The following is a 25,560-nucleotide window of genomic DNA, read 5'->3' on the forward strand; positions in this document are numbered from 1 at the left end:
CTAGCAACAGTACACAGCTTCAATGGGGTATTACAATACACGAGAGAAGTATACATTTAATTGTTTTGTTGGGTCACAGCTTTTGACAAAAGATAAAAGCATTTTAAAATGAAACCGAAATACACAAATGTAGCTGATACATAATGTTTGAAAAATCTGTTAAATAATAAAAAATTAAATTAAATTAAAAAAACAGACTACTGTATTGTTTGACTTTCTTTTGTGTAAGGTCGGGTGAACTGCCGTGAAACCTACTTTAAAACAATCTAAATTCCATTGATTAAAGTGTATTGAAAAAACAAGTCCGACTTAAGTTTCCCTGGACTGGCTGTACTTGCAGTCAGTGGCCGTCCATCGCCAAAACACTGTTCTGCCATCTCATTCTTCAGAACTACAGCAATGGACCACAGAAGCAAACTTGCAAGAGGCAGGCATCTTATCTTCAGTTATCAGGGGTTTTTGCAACCTAAATTGGAATAATGTCTGACCACGAGAGGAGAGTTCAACGTGTTCCAGACTTTACTTTTTCTGTAAGGCAAAGAACAACCTTGGCGGTGACAATCAAGCCAATTTGTATGCTTGCACATAATATTAACATGCAAAGACAGGGATTAGACTTGCTTATATTTGGCATACGTGGCTGGAAAAACATGGGAAAATGAACTGTACTTATCTCATGTGAAACACTGCAACAGAAATGAAATATTTTGCTTATGGGCAGCAGTGTTTGCACAGTGGTATGGAAACAGGACGTCGAATCCTGAGTGAGTCGCTGCTATTGTACCCTTAAGTGAGGAAGATAACCTGCCTGCTTCAGCAGTATCTCTCCCACTGAATAAATGTAGAATACTGTAGGTCAGATTTTGAAAGCAATTTACTGTACCAAGCTAATAAATAGCTAACAATAATGGCAAAATGTTTAATCTGTGCCATTTACTGTGTATGCATTTATAACAGAACTGGGGGGGCGGGTGGGGGGAGACAGAGAGGGAGAGAGAGATGCATCAACGTTTCCTGCACTACCAGGTGTTTCAAAGCAGATTATTGGCCCTCCCTGGATGCTATTTTGACCTTGATTTTAAGAGCAGGGCTTCTGACACTCCCCGTTCCGTTCGTCCCCACACTGTGATTATCCCGCAGAGCCTGAAAGATAACCAGAGCGCAGAATATGGCTTTCCCCACCTCTCCCTCTGTCTTTTTCTCTCGTCTTCCTCTCCATTACCCTGCCACTTCACAAACAGAACAAAAGCGGTCAGTACACGTTCACTCCCACCTTTGTTCCCCCTGAATTCTCATTATTATCCTTTTTTTACACTCCAAATTGCCCTAAACGATGATTGGATTTAAATAAGAAAAGGCGCATCAAAGGAATTACATCTGATCTTTGGATTTACGAGAACACCCGGTCGTGGTTTTGAATAGTTGAAGCTTTAAAGTAGGGGTTGGTTCTGAAAGGTTTTTTTTTTCCACAAGGAATGTCTTTTCAGAAAGAAAAGGCCTTATGGTGACACAAATGGCTCACACCACAAGTGTTGTCAGCAGAATTTAGCAGTCCATTATCCTGGTTAAGTAAGATAAATATCTTGCAGGTATTTATCCCAATAAGGCCTGGAGATATTATTATTATTATTATTATTATTAGTTGTAGTAGTACTAGTAGTATTAGTAGTAGTATTTTAACACTCCTTGGGCTATACAAACTAATGCCCATACAATGCTGTGATAAACATGGCATACAAGCCAGTCATGGCAACATATTATACAGTACTTGTCATACTGAACACTAATATCTTGAGGCAGTTTTTGTAAAAAAAAATTGTGTAAATATTAGGATAGCATTATGAGATTTGCTGTGTGCTGTAATACTGCAATACTCACTGTTTATAATAGATGTTTTGTCTTCCTTATGATGGTGTTACGCAAGCTTAATAGTGTGCAGTCCCTGTCCAATTGTTTAATTGACCTGACCTTTGTTATTAATGGTGTAACTAATAAGTAAGTAGATTTTTAAAAAAAAGTTTCACTGTACACGTGTTCAGGTTTAGGTTCATGCAAACGGTCACTGTGAGAACAGGACTGTATAAACCAATATAACAATGTTTCTCTTCTATTCTAATTATGACTGATTCACAACCAAGACAAATATGTCTGATGACTGTCTGCCAAAATGTTGTTTTGTGCATAATTGGGATTGTCTTGATAGGCCTTGCTGCTAGGATGTTGACTTGGATTGCTTGTCTCCAGTCCGATGCGGTTAATGATGGGACTTAGACATCTTATGGCATGTGATGATACCAATCAGCGAGATAATGAGACAGACCAGCTCATCTCACCGTCTCACTGTGATAGACTTGACACATGCATTGAGATGGATGTGATTAATTTGACCAAGTCCATTTGAGGTGCAAGTACAGTGGCCTGTAACAGTAGTGTGAGTAGTCAATCATTCCGACTTTGAGGCTAATTGTTACCTCCACTCTCTCTCTCTCTCACTCTCAGTGTTTCTCTGTCTTTGTCAGGCTGCCTTTGACAACAAAAATCCATCGGTAAAATATGAATATTATATGAGAATAAATTAATAGAATATGAATATAATAAAAACAGAATCATGGGTTCTTGAAACTAAATAATAATAATTGTTAATGTAGTGCTCTTGTTGTACGTCACTTAAAAGCATAAAAACAGAAAGAAGAAAGGGTAAGGATATAATTTATCAGGAAGTTGTTCTGGAAAAAACAACAACTTACTATTAAACTCTCAACATCATTTTGAGGAACAAAGAGTTGGAATCATGATGACAATTCATCTACCCTTTACAAATTTCTGTCTTGTCCTGCTGGAGACAGGAGCACCGCGTATCCCAGAATGCATCACTAAACTCCGGGACATAGTAAAGGTTAAGCTTTTTGGGTACCATTTTGTTCAGAATGAACTGTTACCTGCTGAAGGTCAATGGCCTTATAGCAGGTGCTGTTCTTCCGTCTGTGTACCCATCAGCGTGAACGACATGCACACCCAGGCGTAAAGAGACCTAAAGGCCAACGCATACATGCGCCCTCACATACACGCATGAACCGAGGTCAGGGGATGCCAGAAAAAAGAGTTGTTTTCATCATTTCAGCAGATGAGCGAAAAGGAAAGTCAATAGAACTCTCTCACCATGATATTAAGCAAATGAGGCACGACCTTTGATATATCTGGAGAAAGTCGATGGCATATTGACAGCGCAGGCTCTTGTTGCTAGCTGATCTCCCTCTCTTCGGGTCGACGCTGAGAATTTGCAGAGCAAGAAAAAATTGCGCACGCGAAACGAAGGAAGTGACAAAACAACGGCTGTGAAAAATACCCTAATTTTAATCCCAATCAATATTCAAAGCCTAAAAGGATCACTGCTCTCGCACTCTTAGGGAAGCTACCTATCCTGCATTGCTTTGGTAAATATCCAGGCATAAAAATGGATAATACCATGTGTGTAATATAAGCTGTGTTGCGACCCTGGATAAGAGTGTATGCTAAGCACATAAATAATTACAACTAGAAGAGTGTTTACTTAGATTAATAATTGACTGGTGATAAGGCTGGTGTTGGCATTCAGAAGTGTTCTTCTGCACAAGCAGACAGATACATGGAGGGAAGGGGGGGTTTGGGTAGCCAGCCTATTACAAAGGCTTGTAAGTCAGCAGCAGAGCCTTGTAGTCAATCCAGAATTTGACAAGGAGCCGGTGCAAATTAAAAATAAAAGGGGTGATGCGCTATCTGGCCAGGTGAAAATCCAGGCTGCTGAATATTTGACATGCTGTAACCGATTTAAAACCGTGCCGGTTGCACCGTAGAGCACACTATTACAACAGCCTAGCCTCAAAGCGGTAACTGCAGGTAAGAAACGGACAACCACCACAACAAGCTTTTTCAGATGCATTACCTGCTATTGATACAAAATATCAGTTAGATGGTTAGATTGAATTTGGCCTGCAGATTTGAACCTTTCATTCTTACTCCCATAAGGGTTTTGATTTCCGATTCATTCTGCAAAATTATGTTCTTTCATCTGCTATCTTCATACTCAGAAGGATACAAATCCTTATCACTTTATATCTTTTATTCTTCTCATTTTAAAATCATACCTTGAACACAAAGCCTATTGTCACTAACTCATTATAGATGGACGTAGGAGACTAGGCATTTCAACACCTCTAATATTTTAGTATGCTCCCTGCTTGGCACAAAAGGTACTGTAATTAATTGTCAAATTACAAACATTTATTTTTCCCCTGGCCTATTAAGGCTGTTCACACCTTTCATGTGATTTGTGTGCTGTACAATATCTTCAGTCATTCCGAGATATAGAAGAGAAACTCTCTCTCCCTGGTGCATCTTTTTGTTTACATCTCAGACTTCCATCCACACTGCGAGCGAATCTAGTTTCCTGGAACTGTTCCAGTTCCAAACTTTAGTGGAATCTTCGTTCAGCTTGGGATTTCTGCTCTTGAAAAAAGGTACATATGCCAAATATACCCTAAAAGCTGTAACTTTGCCTCCTGGGTGAGACTATGCGGTCGATTATGCCTTGACCCGTCGAACCACGTACACAGGCACGGTTGGAGATTTATTCTGGATCGCGCAGCGTATCGCCCCGCTAGGAACGCGAGCCAAAAACTAAACGCGGCACTCGAGGGGCCGAAAGCATTCTGAACCGCAGCCGTGTGCGTTGGCTGAAGAAAAACAGTCGAGCTAACCGCTGGAATAAATCCATGGCGCTAGTTACATTTTAGTAAGCAGTAAAGCAAACACGCTTTTTTAAACTGCGGCAGGATTAATTGTTTCTGTGGACGCTGCCTCGTCCCGGCAGCGCCCGGCGAAAACGCCGATCTCCGCGCAAGGGAGGAATTGAAACGCGGGCCCTCGAGTGGTTATTTGGCTCGTAAATTAGGCCCTGATCGCATCGCGGATAAGCTCGGAGCTCAGAGCCGAGGCTTAAAGAACCCGATTCGCAGTTCAATAAGCTGATAAATAATTTAACAGGGGTTCCGGGAGATCACCAGGCGGGACACGAGTGAGGCATGGGTCACAGCGTTCCGTCACAGGCAGTGGTGCGGAGATTTCAGATGGCAGATGCCACAAATTATGTTGTGTGGCATTCACTGACCTTTGCTGAAAGATCTGACGACACATACACACCCCACATACATACAAACATGGCCTATCTACATGCGTACATACACATGTAAAAAGACATACAACTACACACACATGAATACGTTTACTTGCACGTGCACATTAACACATATGCTCACCTACTGTATATGCATACACACATAGTCAATAACACACATGGAAACATGAACGAAGGAGTCTATGTGACAAAATCTGTTGTGTGGCTGTTTTTCAACCCATATACAAATTCCTCTGTGTGGCTGGGGGTTTGATTCCCAAACTTGGCACTTTCTGTACTGTGATCCCATCTCAATCTGTAACCCCTCTGTTTTTTTTACCAGGCTGAATAAAGTGAAAAATACATAAGGGGGAGAACTGTCGATTCTCCTTTTAAAAAAGGGCACACACACACACACACTCTCTCATAGACAAAGGCTCATACACGTTGCCCTTGGCCCTATTTGTGTTTATTGCTGATCTAGTATTTTTTTTCCCCCTGAATAGGTATTGCGGAGGATACCGGATTGCATTGGTTTCCTGTTACAATAATTAACCCAAACGGCCCACGTTTTGCTTGATCTTCAGCAGATTGTAAGATATGCTGACTGCAGGCCCTGGCGCCTTCCCACAGTCCCCTTTTCTTCAGAGAGCGTCCTGAGGGAAACGTTATCAAGTGTTGGGTGCAGATTTGTCAATTAGAGATTGTGACCTTCCAGCTCTATGCACCTCCATTGTATTCTTGTGTCAAATGGGAAACAAACGTATGCATACAAATTTCCATCTGAGAGTGACTGAACAACTGAAATCCAATGTACATTAAATAATGTCTATATGTATCAGTCAGGAGACACATCTTACATACTTTATAATTAAAATGTCATTCATTAATTAAGATGGAGCTGTTCGCTCAATTTTGCTTTGAATAGGACCAGATTTTTTTTTGCTATTGACTATAGTAGTCTTCTGATTGGTGCATTATCTATCTGGTCAATACTCTCCAAAATTATTGAGCGCCTGTCAGCTATGTGGTTTTAACCTTGGGTCAAAGGGAGAAAAAAAATAAGGAGGCCATTTTCAAATGGGAAGGAGGGAAATCCTGAAATCTCTGTACTTTTCCAAAAGTACCGTCGGGCATCTGAATGGAGACCTAGCTTTGAACCCTGCAATGTACGCCAGATCCCATTTGATCTGATGCAATTGTTTTAACGGTGTACATAATGCATTGCGATGTCTTCCTGGATCTTTCTCAAAATCAAATCAAGGCTCTTCCGCAGGAAGGGGAAGGGGCAGGGTCAAAAATCCCAGATTCCCCAGCAAATAAATGATCTGCTGGGAGCCCATGACTTTTTAATCACATCTCTTTCCATTTGTCGCCTGTAAAAGGCACATAGAGACGTCGCCCCCCCCCCCCCCCGCGGTGCACTTGCTTAGCTTTCACAGCAAATCAGAATCTCCTGCCATTTCCCTTGTCTTGGATTAGAGCCAGCAACCTGGCGGAATGTACCTTTATATATATACACCGGCCGCTACATTAGGTACACCTGCTCAACTGCTCGTTAACGCAAATATCTAATCAGCCAATCACGTGGCAGCAACTCAATGCATTTAGGCATGTAGACATGGTCAAGACAATCTGCTGAAGTTCAAACCAAGCATCAGAATGGGGAAGAAAGGTCATTTAAGTGACTTTGAACGTGGCATGGTTGTTGGTGGCAGACGGGCTGGTTTGAGTATTTCTGAAACTGCTGATTTACTGCGATTTTCACGCACAACCATCTCTGGGGTTTACAGAGAATGGTCTGAAAAAGAGAAAATATCCGGTGAGCTGCAGTTCTCTGGGCGAAAATGCCTTGTTGATGGCAGAGATCAGAGGAGAATGGCCAGACTGGTTTGAACTAATAGAAAGGCAACAGTAACTCAAATAACCACTCGTTACAACCAAGGTATGCAGAAGAGAATCTCTGAACGCACAACATGTCAAACCTTGAAGCAGATGGGCTACAGCAAAAGACCAACTAGCAAGGTGGACCTAATAAAGTGGCCGGTGAGTGTATGTGTATATATATATATAGTACATGCATACTTATGAGTTGTTCTTACAGTACTTCAAGTTTCTTTTCATGACATGGTGACACCCCTACCAACTCAAACCCTGTTAATCTAAGTAAGGTTATGATTATGATCCGAACCCTGTTCCATTTACATGATGCAAAGACCACGAAGATTCCAAAGAAAATGCCACATTCATGTTTACGGCAAGTATGGCACATCTTTAAAGAGCAAAACATTATGGTCGCTCTTCAAGGCAATGTTACCTCATTAGTTGACTGTGACTGGGAGTCCACGGTGGCAGAACGCAATTTGTCTCGACCTGCCAGTCAGCCAGGGTTATTTGGATAACTGATGTAGTAAGCCCTCCCATCCATGCATTGGGTGCTCACAGGTTACCAGTTGCCCTCAGGGCGCGATCAAATTGAAGCCAGCTTCCCTGTAGTGTCCTGTGTGTAGAACAGTCAGCGGCTAGTAGATTCATCAGAGATCAGAGGAGCGCATATGCCTCAGCTGCAGTACTTCCTCCAGGAGGACAGAGGGTGCCCTTGCAACTTGACAAATCTTAAAATCTGAAAATCAGTGTTAAGTGAAGGGAAAAAAAGACACTGCTAGTTTTGAAAAAAGCCATGTCTTTGTTTTTTTTTGTTTTTTTCTGGATTATGTGTTTAGCCTGTTATGCCTCTTGGAGGGAAAGCATCATATAACAGGAGCAATTGGACAACAAAGTTTGAAGCTTTAGACCTAGGTATTACGGGGAAGAGAAAAACAAGGTACCTGCACCCAATTTTGCTAGAAGGCATTTTAGCATATGGCGTCTTCCTGTTCCATCTGTATTCTGCTAAGACAAGAAATAATGTGTCTAGGCCTGAGCCTGCAGCTTCCCACTGTTATTACATTGTTGTCAGTTGTTATAATCAAACATCCTGGGGTATTGGTGACATGCTAATATTGTCTGTGAAAAAAAGCAGGACTGGAAACCATTCTCTCCCAGTCACATCAATGGATTTCTGACACAAAGGAGCAATTTGGTAATCAGAAAAAAGGGCATTGCATGAATTTTAAACGACAATTCCATCCGCTCCTGAATTATTTATTTCTGGAGGTAATCGCATGCATTTTAAAAAAGAAATATATCTTGAGGCTCAGTTCTGTAGGTAAAAGAGAAAATGCTAAAAAGAAACAAGAGAAGGACCTTCTTTCAATTTTATTTACAGTAATAACTAACAATTTTGAATGCTTGACACTGGTAGTCTGTGAGTAAAATAAAGCATTCCTTCCTATCTCATCTCTTTTTTTATTTTGTTTATTCATTTATGTTTACCTCATTTTTGCATTTATAGTTCTTAAAAAAGGAATTAATATATTTCTGGAATAATTCTGATATATATATAAAAGGAAATACAATACAATAATAGGAATGCAATTACAGCATCCAATTTTTGTAGGGGGGTCTGAGGCCATTACCGATGCAATGACATTCTAAAACAGCTGTTGTACCCGTTGTGATGTGCTTGCAAGTTTTGTTGCTGCGTCTGTTGCTATGCCGACGCTGCCAGCCTTGCTGCATTCTGCGGCGATAAAGATTCTAAAACAACTCAGCAATTTCTCTGGTTTAACGGGTTATTTTCCAGCCTGAAACAGTGTGATGGTATTATTAAACAGCTACATGTGTCATCTAACTTGAGAGTAGTTGGCTATCTCCCTGAATATGAAGTAAATGTTTTTAACAGAAAATAACAATTATAAATGCGATTTTATCCACGGAAACGGCTATACAAAAATGCTGGCTAGCTAGCTGGCTAATCACTAAACCAATGCGACAAAGTCGCTAAATTGGCAACACTGGTCGTGGTTTGGTGATAATGTAAAGGAGCAGCATCGACTAAGCACACCCACACCTTCAAAATGGCCAATAGGAAAGCAGTGCATTTTTTGATGACCAATGACAAAATTACAGAAAACTATGAAGGCTAAAAAAATTAGCTATAATGGTGATTTCTTCAGCGTTTTCATTGGATGGGCAGATGATTCCTCTGGGTGGGCAAGGCTTATCTCTGGGTGGGCAACGCCCACCCCAGCCCACCCGTAGACACGCCCCTGCCTAATAGCAAACTTGGTCCTGGCTTTTGTGCTTGTCATGACAGCATTCATACAAGAGCTTCAATTTATATAATTTATTTTCCACATTTTACTGGTATCACAAAAACATATATAATAGGTGAATAACTGATAACATAAAAATGCTGGCCAAAATAATATTCTGTACAGTTTGAGGTTGATAAGATCGCTTTTTAAAGGAATTTCCTCCTTGTCACAGAAAAACTTGATTAGAATTCTGTTCTTCCAGGGTTTTAAGGTTTTTGTTTTAGAAGATTCTACTCCGTATAAAGCACCATTGGCTTCTTTCTTAACCTTGAGTATCACACCTCTGCATAACGTAAGTTACTTTTGCTTGGTTCCATATATATCCATATATAGCACTGTGGCTTTTGTGGTGGCTGAAATTAATTAAATGTCATGTACAAAGCAATACAAAATAAAAATGTAAATAATAATAATAATAATAATAATAATAACATATTACATTTTTTAAACAATGCACATTGTAGTAGGTTTGGTTAAAGAACTGAAATACTGTGTCATGAAGTAGGGTCATGACAAAATGCTGATTTGACTTTTATAGCCATATATCATGAGCTGACACATCTGCGAAAAAAATAATTTGCTGCATATTCATCATACCAAAATTACCTTATGCATATTCATACCTACAGAAGCCAAAAAGACACAGATGTGCAATATGAATGCTCCCTAAGTGTCATTATTCTGATATTAAGTTTGGTATTCTGCAAGAATTTATTGGTTGTGTGAAAGTCTTCAGACACACTTACAGGGACACAAATGCAGCAGTATTCTGAGTACTTTTCTCTGCCTGTTCAGAAATATGCAATTTATGATTGTCAGTTTCAGAAATCCTCTGTACAAACTGATGATCAGTAAAAAAAAAAAAAAAAACTATTTTACAAACAGCATTTTTTACAAAAATGTCATGTGCGCACTATCTGATTAACCACTTAGCTCTAATAATTCATTTTATTTATAACTATTTATGGTATTCTGGTAACAAAGTTCTTGACTCTCCACCCCAAAGGTATAATTTCTACATTACCACAGAAGGGAAGCAAATAATCAAATAAACATCATATAATAAGAAATGAAAAATTCCAAAAGAAGAGAAACCAACCCTGCATTTTTGGTAAGGTTTGTCATTTTTAATGATTACAGGATTACACAAATATAGGGTTCAAAATATTATTTTCACCTATGCATTTACTGTACAGTATATGCTGCCTTTAAGCATCGCAATGAACTTTCACAGGGCAAGGCTCAACACTCCCACCACCAATGTATGAGACCCACCCAGGTGGTGCACAGCAGCCATTTTACAACAGAATGTTCATCACACATGATGGGCAGAGGGGGAGACATTTATTAAGCCAATTATACAGGATGGATGAATATGTGACCATATTGAAAGACCTGGATTGGGTATTTAGCTGCACCTGGGTGCATTTTTTTTTTTCATGTGAAATTTCCTGCACACATACCAGAATGTGGGACTTTTAGGTCCCAGTTATTAAGGGTTAACACAATCTCCTCCCAAGATAGTCTCTAGGCCACCATGATTTATCTTTTTTATTTTCTGAACATTACCTATTTTAAATAATGACAGATAGACTGTGACATATATCTGTGATGTCATAGCTAATAACTCAACGAAGTGATTCATCATTTATAATTCACTTCAGTGAGGCACTTACTGTCTCAGAATGAATTGGAATATTTAAGCAAACAGATATATGCCCGTGGCATTTAAATAAATAATATCGAATCCCACGGGTCCCACGTCAAAGAGTGCTACCCTGTGTACAAGTCGGAATCACCAGATACCAGCGTGGCTGTTGTATTTTTTATGCTCCTACCATCCATTAACCATGTTTTGAGCCAACTTCATACACTTGGAGGTACAGTCATTCAAATTGTTTGAGATAGGTTGGACATGTTATTTGTTTTATTTATTTATTTTAACTTTTCTGAGTATAAATCGTATGCATTTTCTCCTTCATCCCTCCAAAGGGCTCCAGGCCTTTCTTGTCTGGAAAGCAGGTTTTGATTTCTTTCTCTAACCAGCTACCAAATCCCAGCAATGGGACTAAGAATTTTATTCACTTGGTAAACGCAGTGTGTATGAGTCTCGGCTCAACCCAGCATACATTGTTGATTAAACCTAATGACTGCATTTCTCTATACGGTCCAATGTGGAATAAATGGACAAAGTATTACCAACCCTACTTCCTACATAATTTCTCCCTCATGTATTTCTCTCAAAAGTACAGGCACAAAACACAGTAAAAAAAAGAAGGTTGCTCTTTGCGCCAAGGTGCTTACACCACCTTTTTGGCAATTTTATACAAAGATGTCCCCCTCCCCCACCCCCACCTCTCTCCTAGCATCGGGAGTCCTTGGCTCTGTTTTGAAATGCTAATGACGTGTGGCAGTGAAAGCCTTAAATTAGGGTGCACTCAGACGAATCCCGGCTCATGTTCAAGAGCGGAGTGTTCCCGGCCCCCCTCTCCTCTTTCCCCTCCCCCGGTCCTTTGTGCAAAGGGTAATGGGCGCAGATGTTCTTCTGGCCCCTTGTAGGACCACTTCCCCTAATCACCGCCTTGCATGCGGGCGGACTGCACCTGCCTCGACGGCCCCCAGCCCGATGGCCTTTGAGATCCAGGGCCTGCTTTTCAGGGCCTGATTGCTTTAGACGTGGGGGGGGGGGGGCGAAGTACGGAGAGAGGTGCGGGGAGGGGGCGGGGTCGTGGGTTTTTTTTGGCGCACCCCAGCTGGAGAATGCGTGGAACAAACCTCAATTCTGGAGCTCACAGAGCATGTGCATGGACTGATTTGGGGGAGGGAGGAGGGTGATATAGATATCGGAGAAAGAAAGAAATAAAGAAAGGAGGGTTTTTTTTCGGGGGGAAATTAAAGGCTGTAACAGCGCCTGTCTTTTGATGTGTGGAGGGATTGCTTGCCCCCTCCCCGCTTCTCTAAAATTCGGGGCTGTGACAAGCCAGGCAGGAAAAAAAAATTCTGCTTCATCTCTAATCCCAAGTAACGCAGCCCGTGTAGGATGTATCACCCGCGGCCTGTAAACATGCACAACTGCATGTTTACAAGATTTCGGACTGCTTCAGATAGCCAGCTGGATAAATAGATAAGTGGCGTAAAAAAATGAATTCTGCATAACTGTATTCAAGCGGTCCACCCGAATAAGGATATCTGTCAAGCGTGTAGTAACAGTTTAGGACTACGATTTAATGAACATTCCACATGCAAACCAGGACTGTATTAACTCAAACATGATGTGCATCAGGAAATGACAAAGAGAGGGGATTGTTTGTTGGGTTGCTTGATGATTGACAAGCCTGCTGAGATCTGTAAAGCATTACTCTAGGTCAGGGATGCCCAAACATTTTAATCTCAAGGCCAGCTAAAGTGAGAACACTGTGGTAAATGTTTCTCCACCTTCAGTCAACGGCCACTGCAGACCCGCAATGCAGTGGCTATTTAATACTATGTACTACAAGGAAGCATGCTTAAATCACAATGTCATTACATTATCAATCCAATTACGACGCGTAGCCATTTAGTGCAGTATAAATATTTAATAATTGCAATGTTTGCAAGATTACCAATTTTCTTTAAACTGTGTTGGGAACCAGGTTTTTTTTTCTTTTGCCTACTTTGTTAGACCATTGTGCCGGTATTCAGAGAAGAATAAAATTTCATGTGGTCGGCAGTTTTTCGTCGAGCAGGTGACTGATAGCAATCGAAGCACAGTCATTGTGCATCCATGCTGAGCTATGTGGTCCGCAGCCTTCAGAGCCCTAGAGTGAGCTGTTGACCCATTTTGGAAGTAAATAATTGATTATTGCCTCGACTCCAGCTGTAAAGGAATCGGGGGTAGGTTCGCAATTAAAATGCACCGTCATGTTCTTTCGCGACATCCCCCCCCTCGCTCTTCGCGCGATGCTACGCCTCTCCCTCGGACGCCAGCGCGGCTAGCGGCTCGCAGGGGAGAAAGCCGGGCGCTTTTTGGGAAAGGCCGTGCGGTTCGCGGGGCGAGGAGCGACGCGCTGTCTGGTGATGTGTTTTGACAGTTTTATGGCTGGAGCTGTGCTTTTAGCATGTCGTCCCTGTGGGTGCTGTGTACCGTAGCCTGAATGATAGCTTCGGCCTTGGCCTAGATCACTTAGCTATGGTAAACACTGTTGGGCTCGGGGGGTGGAATGCTGGGTAAGGTGATGGGAGAAGGGGAGGGGGGGTCATAGCTTGCCAGTATTTCACAACCCACAGATTTAATTTTGCAAACATGTTGAACCCAGCGTTCTTACATACACATTTCCTACATGTCAGTGATAGAGGTGAGTGACTGTAGGCATGTTGTTCCTCTTAGATTTGGCCCCACTCAAGGAGGCGTTGAAACTGTCAAGGAATTCTGAAAATAGCTGCCTGGACCTGCTTGAAAACCCCCACCTTCTTCTAGACATGTATCCATATTAAAGTCAATCAAAACCAAGACAAAAAAAAATGAGAAAAACATTATTTGCAATGGCTAGATTAGTCAGTACGATGTTCATAATTCTGCCACTGCAATAACTTCTACTGTTAATACTACTACTACTACTAATAATAATAATAATAATCATCATCATCATCATAATTTTAATCATTGTCATCATCATCAGTTCTTAATGTAACCTACATTTTTTCATCTGCCACTTAAATTTAAATTATGTATAATAAACTACAAAACATCAGCAATATAAATTCACATAAACCTTTTATATAACCTTTAGCAGTGCCTTTGAATGCAGCATCCTGCAGTACTGTATTCACTCTCATGCTGGTGCCATAACAAGCACAGGAAAGAAAAAAAAATAAAGTCAAGCAGGCCATACTTAATCTTTCAACATCCTGAATTATTAAACGCAAGGGCCAAGGAGATGAATCAGTGAGATCACATTCAGCCGTTTGATTGCTATTCTCTCTACCTTTGCATTCTTAATCATGACTCCCGTGACTGACATACATTGCCATGGGCTTACAGCCTCCATATTTTGTCCATCAGAGACAAATGTGAACGGACAGTAAGACTTGGATTCAATCAATATCTGTCCTTAACTTTCATTTACAAATAAAAGCAAGAGTGACAATGCTTTATTCACAAGCACAGTGTGGCAAGTCTGTCTGCTACACTCACAAGGTGAAGAAAAACTCTTGAATCTAGGCCTAATTTCTTTGTGCCATGGTTCCTCTGTAGATGGACGTAAATGACAAATAGATTGCATGCTTTATGCTTTGACAATGCATGTAGACACAGTATAGGTATATCTGGATTGACACTAAAATTCAAGCTTTCAATAAATTGATCTCTTGTTGAACCACATCGGATCTATGAATCGCCACATATTTCATGGCAGACATCTGCATTGTATAACCTGCTTGATGATAACAGCAGTGGTAGCAATAATGGTAAAATCCATGGTCTGAGAGGTCCAGAGAAAAGACCAGGCATATAAATCAATAAATGACCTAAAGTATATTTTTGTGGAGGCAGAGCGAGAGAGATGTGTATGGATTTCATTCCTCAAGCCAAGATTACATAGAATCTGGCTGAGAAAGAGACATTTTTATTCTATCAGTGTATTCTTTTCTCATCTTTAAATAATCCTTCCTGGTTAAGACAATGTACAGAGCATTCCTTAGGTAAGGTAAGAGCAAACTTTTGTCAAAGAACCCTCAATGCTTAGTGTTAAATATTTCCAATGTTAGGGATGCACTTAACCTTCTTACTCAGAAATCTGACTAAATAAGTTACGATTGTGCATATACCTCCATGCCACTATAATCCATCAGTGTAAAGTGTTCATTCCATACTGGATTTCTCAATATTTTTTAAAAACCTGTCTACCAATAGTATGGTAGTTACTGTGGAATAAAAACAAAAAAACCGGGAAGCCACTATATGTTGGACATGAATAATAATGGGAGCAAAAGCATAGCAGCAAATTAACATTCTCAAAGGGCTTAAGGGTAGGGGAGATACTCTGTAAAAAGACCTGGTAAAGCAGAGGTGACTCTTCATCAGATTATTCAACTGCAGACATCTAGTCTGGAATTTAGTCAATGTGTCCTTAAATTTGAATGTGTGGTATGAATTTTTATCTTCACAAATAGTCTGGCAAGTTCAGCGATCAGAAACCTTAACTAGCCACATAACTACAGGGAATACACCTTATCTCAGTAATCTTACCAAAATCACATCATATGTTAAATTCATTACTATTATCATTATTATTGCCATAATAATAACTATTATTAGTAGTAGTTATAGTAGTAGTAGTAGCAGTAGTAGTAATATTATTAGTATTATTATTATTATTCTTATTATTATTATTATTATTATTAATAATAAAAATAATAATTGCATTTATATACAGCAACGCGTTTCTCACACTCAAAGCGCTTTACAGTGATGTAAAAACTTGCCTCAACCACCATCAATTTGGGTGATTTTGGTAATGCACGGCAGCCATTTTGCACCAAAATGGTCACCACACATCAGCTAAGGTAGGAGAGAAAACTATTTTTTTAACCGATTGAATCAGGGGATGATTAGGTGGCAAGTTTTGAGAGAGCCCGATTGGGAATTTAGCCAGGACACCGAGGAACCCTCTACTCTTTGTGTTGAGTGTCATGGGGTCTTTAATGGCCACAAAGAATCAGGACCTTGGTCTCATTTGAAAGACGGGATGTCCTACAGCACAGTGTCCCATCACAATTCATGTACTGGAGTGAACGTATCTTAACATGTAAAGTTAACATCCCGAGAAGACACATTTAAACTGAATGACTTTGTGTGTGTGTTGGTGAATGAGTGTGTACGTGTGTGTGTTTTTTATGACTTCTCAGTGCCGTATTGAGTAGGAAATCTGCAAAAGTCATTTCCACGCTAAATTGATATTGAGTGTCCCATTTCTTTCAAAGTCCAATAAATGAATAACTGTTGGTAATTATTTGACCAGTGCATTTCTCTTAGCTCATCCCTTATCCATCACTAAATTAAGAATAAATTAAAATCAATACACTTCCTGTTTTTTCCCCACAGTCCTGAAATTGTGCCACTGTCGCTTGATTGGAGACCAATGCTTGTATAACAGCTATTGATATTTCCCTGGAATATTCGCTTTCATCACCAACACAGAAGTCTCTCTCTCTCTCTCTTTCTCTCTCTCTCTCGCCCTCTCCCTTTCCTCTCTCTCTCACTCTCTCCCCCCCTCTCTCTCCCCCTCTCCCTCTCTCTCTCGGAAGACACTGTCAGTCTGTGACAAACCACGTTTGCGTTCGTTCTTATCAGTCACCGCCGGGATAATAAATGCGCAGACGTGAGAGAGACGGAGAAAAGCGCTAACCGCGCCGATAATGTCTCCATTGAAGCCGAAGCCGTTATTCCTGTTTTATCTGTGAGCGTCGCCTCCCGAGCTGCCCTATCCTGACCTTGGCTGGAGCCGTTGGGCAAATACTTATTAAAAATACAAATAAACGGCTGAAACAGAGGAGCGAACCTGGCGGCCGGGGGACCGCCTCCGACGAGAGAGGCCGCTTGTCGGCAAACATTTGCGCAGCTTTATCAGGGTGGTGGCGGGGGCAGGGGGCCAGACAGGGGTGCCTTTGCCAGCCCTGGCAGGGGCTGTATTCTCACAGTTTCAGAGCTGAGAGAGAAACCTGTGAATGGTTATGCACACGGTGGAGAGCGAGGATTAGTAAATGCCGTTATCACAACATATGTACAGCCATTTTAACATGTGTTCCTTATTCGTCATTGCTGCTGTTATTATTCATGTTGCAATTCATTTGTGGTTACTGCGATGTCATTTTTGACAAATGTAATATAGTCCTGCTAGTGAATCTGAATCTTGATCACCATTCCATACAATATAATACCTGCATTTCACCAGTGTTTTGTGTGTGTGTGTGTGTGTGTGTGTGTGCGCGCGTGTTTGTGTGACTAAATTTGATACTGTGCAAAAGAAAGAAAGAAAGAAAAAACACTCCAGAAGGCAGTTATATCCTCTCAATCAAAGGTTGAGTCATACTTGGTATGGTATTTCTTCTTCAACCAGCAGCAAATAGTGACCACGGTAGTGAAGGCAGATGCTAGGGGTCTTTCCAAACTTAACTGGAATGAACTGGAAACAGTATAATTGAAAACACGGTTTAATTTAAAAATAATAAAAAGGGTGTAGCACAACCATCTGCTCGTGTTTGAATTCGAGCATCTGTGTACAAATCCTTCTTAATTGCTCTGATTGATTTCTTGCACGGCTCGCACTCGCATCCTTTCGTTTTTGGATAATGGCTGATGACAGCATTGCTTTGCTTCACACGGAAGCTCAAAATGATCTTTGAATTTCAACCTCCCGCTTTCTGATTGGCTGAGAAAGTGAAAGGCTGATTGCTGACAGCTCACCGTGATTACATGGGCAGTATCTGGGGAGGCATCTCTGGAGAGGAGTACTTGTAAGACTGACCAGGCTGATTTCATGAGCTGGCATTCTGGTTACTCATAACCAGTTCAGGCTGTGTCCAGCTAACAATTTGTGGTTCTTAGGGTTTAAACTCTTCCAGTGCTAATTTAGGCTGCAGTGCTTTCCTTTTTGCAGGAACCCCGGTTTGACAGGGGACCAGCCATTGTGCCTAACTTCACAGCCCACTCTGACCTCCGCGAGGGGGTTGCAACGTTTGCAATAATAACTCCGATGACAATTTGTTTATCCTCGTCTAAGCCCAGCAATAAATCAAGCGCAAGGAGGACCATCTGGCGCACAGGACATGCATGAAACATAAAAAGCGAGCCGTTTCACCAGGGGTTACACCCCGACCGTGTGGGAAACATCAGCACTTTAATGTCAAGGGCTTACTGTTTAGACATTTACAGCACATTTAATCCAACATATGTGTGCACTTTTGCCTTGATTCCTTCAGTGTGCCTTTTGTGCTTTTACGCTTGTTTTGAAGCACATATTCACGACCAGATCAATAAAGTACATTGCTATCGCTAATTAGCAAGGAGATTGATGTTCATTAAATGCATTAAATGCATTAAATGAATTGTGGGCGACTTGCCCGTGCTGGCTGCACAGGGTGCACAGGCGCCCGAGGCAGCTCCTGTGCCTGTGCAGGTCGGTTAGAGGACTACAGAGTCTGCATGCAGGAGGTGTCTGCATGCATTCAGAGGACACGCATGCTAACACGCTTCTCCTCAACTGAGGACACTGCAGCAATGGAGCAGGCCTAAACAAAGCTTGGCAATGGAAAATTAGGAGACAATAAATATAGCAAAATTCAAGCAAAAACTTGGAAATTGGGAATGACACGTAATTTAGTTGATGACTTGACATATCAGAGAGACAAGCAGAAAGAAATCAGAGAGAGACAGAAAGCATGAGAGAGAGAGAGAGAGAGAGAGAGAGAGAGGTGAAATATTCACCAAAAGTGAGAGAGGCATCTGACACACTGCAAAGAGTGGCAGGCCAAGTGATAAAATCAGAGTCACCACTGCTTGGATTAGATAGCCTCTTGAGTTTGCCCTACACAATGTGCTCACCTCAAAAATATTCCAATTATCTTTAGACAGGTGGTGCTGACTTTGATTAAGTCTGTTGTTTTAGGAGGGAACTATCCTGTCCTTGCAGCTGTCTTATGTGCCATGCCACAGGCAAGTAACGCATCAGACCAGACCCGAGGAAGTGGTGGTTACACAGTTCAGCCAAAAGATGGCAGTGCAGCCAGCAAAGCCCCTCCATGTAATTTTGTGGAACCCGTAAGGGCTTTGTGCACACTATTACTTCCCTGAAGAAAAAGCTTGCAGAAAATGGTGTAAAAAGGTAAAAAAATAAAATAATAAAAAAGTAAGCTTAAGGCCCACACAACATGTGCACAACCACATGCAGCCATATTCCCACATTCCTTAATGTCAGCAGTAGTGCACATCCATGTTATTCAGCACTGTTTATTCATTTATTTATTTTGGTTTAAGAGGCCAGCGCTTCTCACAGTTTCTCAGCTTGCAGACCAATTAGTAGATGTAAAAATGTTTGTGGACTCGCCAGTGTAATTACAAAATGTAGTTAGGGAGCAGTGAGGATGTTTCCATCTCATTCACAAATGTTAAATCAAATAAATCCTTAATTGTGTTAAATTCATGCCAGTTCATTCGTATGCAGGTAAATTGTCATGAATGCTCTAACACTTGTTGAACACAAGACTGAAGGCAAAAAGCCTCAGGAACTCAGGAAAAACAGGAACTGAAGTTGGCTGCAGTATCGCCCTGACAGAGCATCAGGGAAGATATCTAGCATCTGGTGATGTCTATGGGTCACAGACTTCAGGCGGTCATTGAATGCAAAGCATTTGCTACCAATGAATTAAATGTGACTATTTCAGTATTTGCTGCGGAGTAATAAATGCAATTATATAAAATTTATTTTGGTCCCCTAAAATGGGGGACAAAAAGAATTGCAATACCTATGGATTACCTGATATGAATGTAAATACCATCAAAATAAAGCTGACAGTCTGCACTTTAACTATGCAGTTATTGTTATACATCAAATATATATATTTTTTCAGCATGACGATTTTCTTTTCTTCTTTATGAATGACATAGTAAGGATGCATTTAATGCTAAATCCATGGATAATTACTTTTTTTCGGGTACAGACGGTGATGATTCTGTACACCTAGTGCATTGTTAAAATTTTAATTCTGTGAAAAACATTCAGCATTTTGAGAAAATGTGTTTAGCATCTGTGTCATATCAAAAGCGTGTGTGACAAAGCAAGGGAATTCTCAATAATAACACAAGACTTCACTTTTGGCCTTTCACTGTCATAGCATGAGTGCTTATTAACATGGTGTTTGTTTTATTAGATGCTATGTTAGGAAACTTCTGCTAAGAATAGTATTGGATGGTAAAAACCAGTACCTGTGAAAAAAGATGTAGATACATAAAAGCTTTCTAAATGTCATGATACATTTTGATACTCTTAAGAACATTGCATGATGGGACAATGGCATAAGACTGGACACTACAACATTCTTACTACAAGACCAGAAAGGACACTACCCCTTTTAAACAGCAGACTTGGCCTGTTGTGAACTACCGCACAAAACCTTTTGTGAATTCAAGAGCCTGAGTACAATATCACTAATTATTGTGGCACAGATCCTTTCTGAATAGGTACTGAATAGAAGACCTTGGCCTTATGTGCCCATAGTGCAAGAAGAAAACTGGGGTCTTAATTATTTTATCAATATAACATTTTTAAAATATAGATTGAATTAATATGAGCAAAGCATCTGACATTCAAATTTTATTGAGCATGTCACTGTTTGTTTAAATATATTTCTAATAAATATATTGGGATGGTTGTATGTATGTGCGCTTGTGTGTGCATATGAGTCTTTGGGATTTATTTTCCTGCCAGTGCATGGCGGGTTGCGAGCTGTTGCACTGACAAAATGGTATTCCTGTTAAGAATTTTGACGCACCTGAGCTGAAATTAGGTAATTTCTGGACTTGGTGTGTGCCGAAGTCGGGGAAGAATCGCTGCTGGGGGTGTGCCAGTCAAGTTTGTGAAGCGGACTGCGCTTTTGGTGCAGCTCAAAATTCTGGTTCGTCTGGGAAATTTGTGCCCTCACCCCCCCCCGCCTGCTCAAACCAGGTCTATGGTGTAAATCGCAGCCCAGCATAAGGTGGACTGCTAATTTCAGGGGTTCCCCATGCAATGTGTGCATGATCACAACATATTCAAAAGCCAATCAACAATTTCCGTGTATCATATACTGTCAAATTTGAAACAAATCCCAGAAATAGAAAAATGCATACTTTGCATTTATTCTTCATTGTTTTTTTTCTTTTTTATAATTTTGATTCTTGTATTTATTTCTATTTTTAATTGTTTATGGCTGTTCTTATACTGCATTGTGGTCCCTGGGACACTGCAGTTCATTCTTTTTTTACACCCGTCTGTAATGAACTGAATTACAATAAACGCACTTGAACAATATTTTCATTTTAATTGGCTGTAGTTAAAATGATAGCTGCAGTATACTGGCATAAATTATGGATAGACTGCATTTATAAACTGTTAGTTTGACAATTAATGCAATCTCTCTTTTCGGCATAATAAATGTAATATGTAATAAACATAACATCAACATAAAACAAAAATGTGGAAATAATTTGCATTTGAGCTAAACAGGTAATAATCATTACAAATTTCTATATGCATTATACTAACTTAACTGAGCATTCTAACACATCTTACTGATGGAAATTGTATAATCAACTTGAACATGTATTACTTTGTCTCAATTACTTTTACATACGTCACATTACGTTTGAGGTGATGGTTTGTGTAGAATTTAAGCAAACATTAATGTAGTCCAATGTTACAACTGTGAAGTATATGCAAATAACCACATAACATGATCATTAATATGTTCAAAAGAGCATACTGAGCCTTGATGATGAAACCAGCTACCAAGTAGAAAGGTCATGTTTTTTTTTTTTTTGCTTTTTGCCAAAAAACAGTACGTATGTGGGATTCGATGAGTTATGGTTTTGTCATGTTTTAAATCCACTTATTTTGTCTGTGGAGTCATGTCAATCAGGAAAAGTAAAGAAACCTTTTTGAGCCAATCTTGATTTTCTGTAGGTTTTATGTCTTTTGTCGACCAGTTATAAATCATATAGACAGACTTGCTGTTTCGTTGCTTCGCGATGTCTGTGAGTAAGCAATACAAGTGAAACCTATGCTGATTTGGAACCAGGAGGTAAATTGAAAAAAGTGTATTTAAAACACGACAAAGCCACAACTAATCCAAGCCTGCTCAGTTCAGTTAAGCCACGCCATTGTTGTGAATTAATGATGGACTTGTACATTATAATTTTTCTTTCTTTCGTTTGAGCAACACAGAGTCAGTTTACTGCTGTGAACTGGATCACTGGCATTTCAGGATCACCCCTGGTTTTATTTTGTTTAATAAACCTTTAAAATACTGTTGTATTACTTCCTAGTTATAGCATAGCATGTTTCAGCTACTTAGCAACAGATTTAATGGGAAATTAAAACTGGTCCATATTAAACGTTAAGGCAATGTTTTATTTAATTATGACAGAAAAAGGTGACTGCTCAACTCTACCCCTCCTGCAAAATAAGTTCTTGTGAGAAACAACTGATTAGTATATCCTTATCCTCATCTTCCACTGCAGTCTTAGACAATGGAAATGAGCAGTATACCTTGTACAATGTGCATGGCTCATAAAGAGAATGAAAATAAGTAATTTGGCTGTTAATGAATCCAGCTGCACCAATAATATATTTAGTACAATCCAGCCCACTTTAAGCTGTACACTCCTCACTTCTGGTCACATGCGCTGTGTGATATTGATTCCAGAAAACAGAGCTCTCTGTGTTTATCAATAAATATAATATAATATCATACGAATTGGTATGTACATGCATGTGTGCATAAATAAAATAGATGTATTCCTGTGTACCTGTGTATTCATGTGTGTGTATCTGTGTGTGTGTGTGTAGTTGTTTTAGTGAGCAGATGCTGCAATTCTTCAGGAATTGTTTCACTTAGAGTGTGTATATATATATATATATATATATATATATATATATATATATATATATATATATATATATATATATATATATATATATGTATGCATGTGTTTAGTGAAGACAGAAGTATGCCATTGTCGTGACAGAGGAGAGGCTGTCTCTAGAATGTCACATCTGTAATGCCATTATAGTAAGAGTATATGTTGGACTGGGGGAGTGGAGGGGGGGGGGGGGTGGGCGGGCTTGGGGGTACTGTGAGGTCCTCAGGCTTGGCTTCATGTTGTTTTATTTTTCTGGCGTTGTAAAAAAATATTATCAGTGAAAAAAGGGAAACATAATCATGGTGAGGTTTTAATGCAATGGCATTCTGACTGACCCTGACATCTTTAATGAATGACAGCTGGACAGTTAGCCAGGCCTGTCCCCTACTATGTGCCTATAACCTATAAATCATCTCTCACTGTGTCTGCCCTGCTTCTGTGAGCTGCTTTAAGAGACAGCTTACAAACTTTTCACAGGGAATTAAAACACACCTAAAACCATGCCCACAACTAAGCAGTGATTCATGTTTTTCAGTCATTAATTGCCTTCACCTTGTTAAAGAGAAACTTTTTTATTGTATAGCCCAAGCACATGGCCTAAGCTGTTAACCAGTTTTTGAGAAAAATGTCCAGTAGAAATGCTAAACTTGTAGTCTTGGAAGAAGAGAAGTCAATTTGACAGGATTAACACTGATATTCACTAAACTAACAAAAGGACTATGTGTTCTTCGTGACTGTGAAATGGGTATAAACAAGAAATGTGCGTGTGGGTGGTTGCATTCAAGTGCACCAAAGTTGCAATCAAGAAGTGATTTATTGAAAATTCAGAAAAAAAAGTCTTGATGTGTATAGAATTTAATTTTCTACATGCAATTCATCTCTGGGATGTTGCACAAAAACAAAGGATAGAATGTGTGAATGAGATTCATTAAGCATTCTAAGTATTCTAATTAATTCACAAAGGCCTACTCTACTTACATGGCACCATTAACAAACAAAATAACTGTCATTAATTCACTGCTGTGTTGTCGGTCTGTATAGTCAACGCAATGTCGGCTCATGCCTTGGAGTATTACAGCAGGACAGAGACATCGGCCTGGATTCAATCAAAAAAATTTTATTACACAAACACGGTTTGCCAAATTTGATGCACAACTGAACAAAAGTGTTCATTTCTCTTTCACAACCACAGTTCGGTACGTTCAGCTTTGGCAACTTGCCAAACTGGATGCGATTGTGTTTATTTGAAAGAGCATTTATCCTGTGAATGCCAACCACTGCCTAACTTCCTATTAAGTTATGTCAGACAATGGTTCAGTCTTTTCTTGTAGATGACAAATTAACAGGCTCAATTGTTTCTATGCCTTCCACTCCCATCATGCACCTCTTCAGTCGGCAGTACTGATTCATTTCCTGTTGTTGCAGTTCCTCTGTTGATGGGGCTCGCACTATTACCCTGTCACTGAAAAAAAAAAAAAAACTCAAACATTTACATCACCTATTGATTCCATATTTTCATCCCATCAAACTTCCTTTCTCCTGGAGATGTGTTACACACACTGGTTAGAATACAATGTTCTAAACAATCTTTTAATTCATTTTGGAAATCATCTCAACTAATCACTCCATTTCCGCTTAATTAGGTGCATGGAGAAGAATGACACATTGACATTTATCACATGTTGGAGTGTAGTGTATTTGATGATGTGGCAATACATTAAAACTTTCAACAAACACGTGTACATTGTACATTGGTGAGAAAAGTTGAAAAGCATTGTTACAGTGTTAAAAAGCATTTGTAAAAAAAAATCATTAAAAAAAATCTGTTCACGTTAGACACTCCAAACTGAAAACAGTGCAGTGGTGACACATTAAAGAAATAGGCGCAGTTGAATCTTTCATCAACATCAACAGTTGGTTGACTTCTTTGTGTGTTGATGTTTGTTCGAAAACCTGCCCATAAGAAACGCTGCTCAGCATCGACAGATCTTGTAATGGCTGAGAAGTAACACTTGGCCTTCTGTGTGAAACTGGGAAATATTTTTTCAGCTGTATCTCATCAATCCAAAGACATGTGTGCATTTAACTTAGCCTACAGTAGTTAACTTTCATGTTCAGACTGACAGTCCTTGTCCAAGCCAGGAGCAGAATCAATTGGGAGATTTCCTACCCAGCTGAGTGCTGTTATGTTGGAGTGAAACCAGAAACAGCCGGCGTGTTCTCTTTAAACAGGAGATAACTGATCAGCCTTGCATCTGAGCTTGAAATATGACCCAAGCCAAGCGCAGATGTGCGTCCTTTCGCGTGCAGCGGTTAAAGACTTGGCCCTGTCCAACTGTATTTCCATGCAGTAAAGTGCAGCTAGTCTTCAATTTAAATGTCTGCCATCTTATGCGTGTGGACAGGTCTGTACATCTTATAATGCAAATACACTGAGATACAAGCCAATTATATATATATATATATATATATATATAACCACAAAAAATGACTTTCATGCTGCTGTTCCATCTACCAAGCCTGGACTCACAAACTCTATTAGAGCTGAATTAACA

Source organism: Anguilla anguilla, chromosome 1 (assembly GCF_013347855.1).
Source record: "Anguilla anguilla isolate fAngAng1 chromosome 1, fAngAng1.pri, whole genome shotgun sequence".
NCBI lineage: Eukaryota > Metazoa > Chordata > Actinopteri > Anguilliformes > Anguillidae > Anguilla > Anguilla anguilla.